This window comes from Coenobita brevimanus, chromosome 100, assembly GCF_032717465.1.
Source record: "Coenobita brevimanus isolate Jiangsu-jjx chromosome 100, ASM3271746v2, whole genome shotgun sequence".
Lineage (NCBI taxonomy): Eukaryota > Metazoa > Arthropoda > Malacostraca > Decapoda > Coenobitidae > Coenobita > Coenobita brevimanus.
This window is the reverse complement of record NC_137053.1, coordinates 3,106,188-3,113,790: the sequence shown is the minus strand read 5'-3', so window position 1 is coordinate 3,113,790 and position 7,603 is coordinate 3,106,188.

Here is a 7,603-nt window from a genome sequence, read left to right as displayed (position 1 = left end):
GTGCGTCACAGGACTGAAAGGGTCACATGAAATACTAAGCTAAGAGATGAAATAAATGAAATAATTATGGACATTGAGGAAATATTAGGGAAATAATTAGGGTATTGAGTAAATAATAATGATTTGGGGTATTGATAGAGAAATAACAGCTTAATGATATGGGGTATTGATGAGGAAATATCTTAATTATATGGGGTATTGATGGGAAAATAAGTTTAATTAGGGATATTGATGGGAAATAACAGCTTATTAGGGATACTGATGAGGAAATAACAGCTTAATTAGGGGTACTGATGAGGAAATAACAGCTTAATTAGGGATACTGATGAGGAAATAACAGCTTAATTAGGGATACTGATGGGGAAATAACAGCTTAATTAGGGATATTGATGAGGAAATAACAGCTTAATTAGAGAATACTGATGAGGAAATAATAGCTTAATTAGGGATACTGATGGGGAAATAACAGCTTAATTAGGTATATTGATGAGGAAATAGCTTAATTAGGGATACTGATGAGGAAATAACAGCTTAATTAGGGATATTGATGGGGGAAATAACAGCTTAATTAGGGGATACTGATGAGGAAATAAAAGCTTAATTAGGGATACTGATGAGGAAATAACAGCTTAATTAGGGATATTGATGGGGAAATAACAGCGTAATGATCTCCGTATTGACGAGGAAATGAGAGCTTAATATTTTCGGTTACTGATTAGGGAATAATAGACTAATCACCAGTGGTAATGAGAGGAATTTAGAGAATTAATTAGGGATGATGGAGAGGGACGCCTTCACGTGGTGGCACCGATATAACCGCCCGGATGAACTGCCTGGTTATACAGACGTCCCTCAACTCCCTCCCTATCCCCCAAAAGGAGAACGGTGGACCGCAGGAGAAGGGTAATATCAGCGGCCAGTCCACCGAGTTCACGTTTACGATGAATTTGGGGCCAGAGAAATATCATCATCATCATCATCATCATCAATCAGCATTAATTTGACGGGTGAAAAATACTATCAAGTTTGTATTTTACTTGGCCTAAAATTGCCATCTCTCTATCTTGAATGCCGAGACGTAACAAGGTAATACTAGACTATGATGCTAGTCACGAAGAAGTGGTATGGAAAGCAACTGGAGCCGTTGCACTGCCTTTCTGCCACTGAACCGTGAAATATGCTGCATAAGGACGGAAATCTCGGTCAAGTTAAAGTGAAAGTAGAACAGTGAAATGTTGATGGAAAGCCTTTTCAATGGGGATGCCGAAAGAATGATGGTGCTAGTCACGAAGAAGTGTTACGGAGAGCAAGTAGAGCCGTAGCACTGTTTTTTCTGCCACTGAGCAATGAGAAATAAGCCGCAAAAGGACGAAAACCACGGTCAAATTAGAGTAAAGTCAGAATAAGGAAATAATTGAGGCTATTCTGAGGAGGTGTCGGAAGGATGTTGCGTGTGAAAGTCATTAGCGTTAATAATGAAGGCAATCTGGCCAGGACAACAGGTGTGGCTGTCTGCAGAGGAGGGGGAAAGGGTAAGGGGAGGGGGGAACAGGGATGGGAAGGAGAGGGAAGGGAAAGGGGATAGGAAGGAGAAGCGATAGGAAGAAGAAGGGAGACGGAGAGCATGGGAAGGAGAAGGGATGGGAAGGAGAAGGGAGGGAAAGGGGATGGGAAGAAGGGGAGGGGGGGAACGGGGATGGGAAGGAGAGGGAAGGGAAAGGGGATGGGAAGGAGAAGGGATAGGAAGAAGGGAAAGAGACAGGTTGGGAAGGAGAATGGAGGGAGATGATGCGAAGAAGGAGGGAGGGAAAGGGGAAAGGGGAAGAGGGGGGGAAGGGGTAAGGGAAATGGAGGGAGAGGAAAGAGAAAAGGAGGAAATGGATATTAAGAGAAAGAGAAGACAAATGGAAAGGAAGCTAGAGGACATAAGAAGATAATGAATAAGATGAAGATGGGGAAGATAACTAGAAGATTAAGAGAGAGAGAGAGAGAGAGAGAGAGAGAGAGAGAGAGAGAGAGAGAGTGTGAGAGGGAAGTCAGGGTCCAGGGAGAGGGGAAAAATAGGATGGGGAGGGGTAGGTGAAGGCGAGAAAAAGGGGGAAAAAAATTGAAGTATAACTGGATGTGACATGTTTCATTCGATTTTCTCACTCATATTTATCTTTATTTCTTATCATCTAGGTGCGTGCGTGCGTGCGTGCTTGCTTGCTTGCTTGCGTGCTTATTTCTTATTTGCTCGTCTTCCTCTTCCTCTACTTTTTTCTTCTTGTCACTTTTTCTCTGCTAATTAATATCCAATTCTCCATCACTTACTTTCTCAGCCATTCCTTCCTCCTCCCAAGTATTGCCTTCCTTGTATTCTCATTTCCTTCCTAATTTTTCCTCCTTCCAACTCCACCTTCAATGTTTTTCTTCGCCCCTTTTCAATCCCCTTTTACCTTTGCCCTTTTCTTCCATCTGTTCCTCCTGTCTACTCCCTCTAAGCTCAGTCTCTCTCTCTCTCTCTCTCTCTCTCTGAAAATGGTTAAATGGATGAGAGAGCAACAAAAACAGAAATGATAATGAAGAGCGGAGAGATCGACTAAGCACTGAATATGTCGTGATGTGATAAGCGACTGTGGCCTGAGATGATCTAGACAGAGAGAATATAGGATGTAAAACCGGGGGAGCAGATCTAGGAATGCGACTGTGTAGGGAAAAGCATCAAAAACGTAATTCTAACACCACCAAGTCGTTTTAACACAGCCACCACGAATTTCCTTCATTCAATTGTGACCCTGTAAACATTCGTGCAACCAAAGATGCTCGCGTGGCAGTATGTTAAAAAGTTTGCCACATACATGGAAAAAAAAAATGCAAACAGATTTTAAGGATGTAAAGATTTGCTGATGTTCGTCTGCCTTCGTATCTCTCTTCCTTCCTCCCCTCCATCACTTGCTCTTTCTCTCCCCTGCTTCTGCTCCCCAACCTTTCTCCTTCACACTTCTCCCATACCTCCTATCCTCTCTTCTCTTCCCCTTCCCATTTACGTATCCCCCTCCCTCCTCCTCTTACGTCCTACTGTCTCTTTTCTCTCTGTACCGTCTCTTCCCTCCCTCTCCTTTCCCGTTTACCTCTTCCTCTCCCCATTTTCTCCTCCCTTCTCTACCTCCCCACACCTTCCCTCCCTCCCTCTCCCCCGTCACTGACCTGTCCGGGTAGAGACGTCGGAGGTCAGGTACGAGGGCCAGGTGTGCAGCCATCTTATCACAGGTCACGTGGAGGTCACAGGTCACTTTCATGTCAGTCCAGGTCGCACTCTCTCTGGGGCACTTCCGGGGACTGAGAAGAAAAAAAAAAAGGTTGCATGAATAATAACGAGTGAAAATAAACTTCAAAAATAAAGAAAACGTCTACATTTTATAATTCATTTAGAATTAATAATAGCCTGAAATACGTAAATATAAGGCGCCGTAGAAATAAGCTCAAAAAAAAAATAAATAAATAAAAGTCAGCGAATAAGAAAACATCAAAGTGGAACATGTGTTTTTATTAATAGCTGTTTTTGAAATATATAAGAATTTTTACGACGATTTTAGCTGAAGGTGAAATAGATATGAAGTGTAGATGTGATGTGTACTCGTAGATGTGATGTGTGAGATGTGACGTGTGAGATGTGACATGTGACGTAAATGTGACGTGTAAATGTGACGTAAATAAGACGTGTAGATGTGAAGTTTAGAAGTGACGTGTAGAAGTGACGTGTAGTTGTGACGTGTAATGTTCTATGCTTCACTTAAGTCTAATGAAGAAAGATGTAACAGTTCTGGGAGGAAAGATGCAACAGTCCAAAGAAGAAAGATGCAACACTAAGAAGGATGCAACACTAAGAAGGATGCAACAGTATGGAAGATGCAACAGCCCAAAGAAAAACGACGCACACTCAAACTAAAAAAAAAAAAAATCCTGGACTTAATCTGAAATATCTCTAAATTAGACTTAAAAATTTGACTTAAAAATCAGACTTAAAAATTAGTCTTAAATATTAAACTTTAAATCTGCTTCAACTTCCTACTGTCACCGTCGCATTTATAAATCTGGACTTAAATTTTGATACAGGTTATTCATTTTAACTTGGCCCAGATTTTCGTCATTTTGCAGCTTATTTTACGTAGCTCATTGGCAGATAAAGGACAATGCTATGGGTGTTATGTCATTCCCACAGCTCCTCTTCGTGACTAGCACCATATTCTAGTTTTAGTCTAGCGTTACAACTCGGCATTCTAGGTGGAGAGATGGCAATTTTAGGCCAAGTTAAAGTGAACAGGGTATACGGTAGTTAATTCTTAGGCTCCTATGACTCACTCAGCTGAATATAATCGTCTGGCGTTGGCTCAGAGAGAGAGAGAGAGAATCATCACATCAAACCAAAGCCCGCGGTGCATTGTGGGAAAGGAAGTGACGTCACTGCGAGGCGGCCATTGCAAAACCATTATCGCGAATTACTGCCGGAAACTAAACACGATAACAAACTGGCAATGTCCTCTCCCTTCACTTCCTCCGACTCATTTCCCGGAACTAACGCATTTCCCTGTACGCCCGTATTCCTTGCACTTAGTTCTTGCGTGTATCATTCCCCTTATTTAACATTAACACTCGGGCTCCTATGACTCACTTTCCATTGAAGTCTAGAGATGTCCCAACCATGAACGGGTTACTGGTACCTGTAATGACACACTTGTTCTTGTAAAGTTCTTGTAAGTCAAACATTTTTTTTTTCCTCTCTAACTTGGCCTAAAACTGCCACCTATTCATCTCTAATCCTTAGTTATAACCATATTTTAACAGCAGAATGATAACAGTGAAAAAGTTCAGTGGGAAGGATGTAGAACAGTAGTATAGTCCTTTTCGGCCACTAAGCTCCGTGAAATAAGCTGCAAAAGGACGAAATTCTGGGCCAAGTTATGGTGAAACGAGCATAGTACTGTTCTAACTATAAGAGGGTCAACAGTAACAGAATCAACACCTACAGCCTCCTACACTCACCCTTAGATAAAAGAATAGAAGAGAACGCCACCAGAAGGGAGCTAAATCAGGATATTCTAGCTAAAGCACTTTCACCTTAACTTGGCCCAGATTTCCGTCCATTTGTAGCTTATTTCACGCACCTCACACGCAGAAAAAGACAGTACTACAACTCTACTTTCTACAACACTTCTCCATGACTAGCATCAATTTCTACTGTTAATTTACTGTTACAACTGCGCATTTAAGGTCGAGGGAGGGCAATTTTAGACCAAGTTTGTGTGAAAGTGGTGTAGTGTTCCGCCTCTGTTCCGTCGTCCCAGCTCTCAACATCATCCCACAGCCTCCCTAACCGACCCTAATTCCAGTCACATCATTAACATCTTCAGACCGGTGTGTGAATTGGGAGCAGGGCAGTGAAATGGCGGGGGACAGGGTGACGTGGTGGCGATCTGTTTGTGGCCACCCCGTACGTGATTAAGGCGTCTGGCAATAGATAGATAGATAGACAGTCCGATGACCAATTTCTTCCTAACACCAGACTTACTTCGATTAAACGAGGGCTTCTGAAAGGGATGGGTAAGATACAGCCCTAAATTGCTCCTTCCATCAGACAGGCCTTTTCTACGTTAAATAATCCAGAAATAAGAAGAGCAAGGCAGAAAAATAAGAGCCTGATTCAAGGACTTAGAGCTGATGTGTTCTAGTTAATGCTCTAATTATTCCAGCTCAATTACAGCTTCCTAGAGCATCCCCTTTCGTCCCCAGCTGGCCATAATGCAAGCTCATTTATTGACATGGAAACACACACCCACACACACACCCACACACACACCCACACCCACACCCACACACACCTCAGGGAAACAGTATAGACTCAGACACCGCTTCCTCATTCAGTACATACACCTGAGAGAGAGAGAGAGAGAGAGAGAGAGGGGGGGGGGGCTGCGAGATAACAGAGATAATACGAGATAATCAGATCAGCGTAAATTATGCAGATGAGCCTGATATGACCCGGAAATCAAAGCAATCGGGAGGCACATTTTTTACACGCTTTTTTGGGGGTCAATTTTTTTTTTTTTTTCCACATTCCCTCTAACCTTGCGCCCTCCATCTCACGTGGCAGAGAGAGAGAGAGAGAGAGAGAGTAATGTGTGTGTGTGTGTGTGTGTGTGTGTGTAAAAATTATATAAAAATACAGAGACGGAGGGATAAATTGACGCCAGTTATTATTATTATTATTTTTTTTTTTTTATTTTTTTTTTGCATTAGTCAGAGGGTAAGAATAAGGAATATATGCTTCCGTGGCCAAGAGAATAACGAAACACACACTGATATTTCTCGGCCGTGGAAGCTAAACCAGGAAAAATAAAAGAAGTACTGCCTGAGGGCCTCCCAATCTGCAACTGCAAAATGACACAGACGCCAATGCACAAGAGACTCCACACTTCACACTAACCCTTGCAACACCACAAGCTATACTATTACCAGCACTATTACCATCACCAGCATCATTATCATTACTAGCACCATCATCATCATCATCACTATCAGCAGGTTAATCATCTTCAACCAGCACCACTGTCATCACCACGACCTACCTGTGTACTAGGAGTGTTCGGGGATCCTTCACCAGGTGCACCACTCTTAGCTCACCCAGGACAGCCAGCGCCTCAGATATGGTCACCAGGGGCACATCACACACCTGAAACATCACATACAGGGGCACATCACACACCTGCAACATCACATACAGGGGCACATCACACCTGCAAATCAACCAACACACTATTTTATTTCATCTTTAACTCCACCTGTAACGCCATAACACACAACATCTCTAATACAACACAACCTCTAACACTACAACACTTCTAACACTACACTCCTAAAACCACAACACCTTAGACCCTTCACTACCTCTCCATTATCCCCATACCGACCTTAATCACATGGATCTTCGACTTCCTACAAGAGTCCTTCACGTCATCATCATCATCATCATTACTCCTCCTCCGCCTGTCTTCACTCCTCCTCCAACTGCACCTCTCCCTCCACCACCACCTTGGACGAGGCCGAGGACGTAAGCGACAACTCAGGATGTCTCGAAGTGATCTAAGAAGGTTGTCGCTTTTTCCTTCTCTCGATTTGGTCTTTTTCTTTGTTTTGTTTGTTTTCGTGCGTTTGTGTTTGCGTCCGTGCTTTTGCTTCTTCTTCTCTGCTTCTTTTCTCTTCTTGTTCTTGTTTTTTATGTTTTTTACTTCCTTCTCTTCCCTGTTTCCATCCTCGTCGTTTTCCTCCTTTCTTTCTCTTTCCTTTCTCCTCTTCTTGTCATTCTCCTCGTTTTCCTTCCCGATTTCGTCCTTTTTGCTTTCGTCGTCTTTATTCTCCTCTCTCTCCTCCTCCTCTTCCTCAGTTGCCTCCTCCTCTTCAGCAATTTCCTCATCAACGTCTTCCTCTTCCTCTTCATCCTCTACTCCCTTTTCCTCCTCCTCCTCTTGCTTGTCACCCTCTTCATCCTCTTCCTCATCGTCATCCTCTCTCTCGTCCTCACTCCCAAAATCGCGCCAATTACTGAGGACGATTACACGAGTTA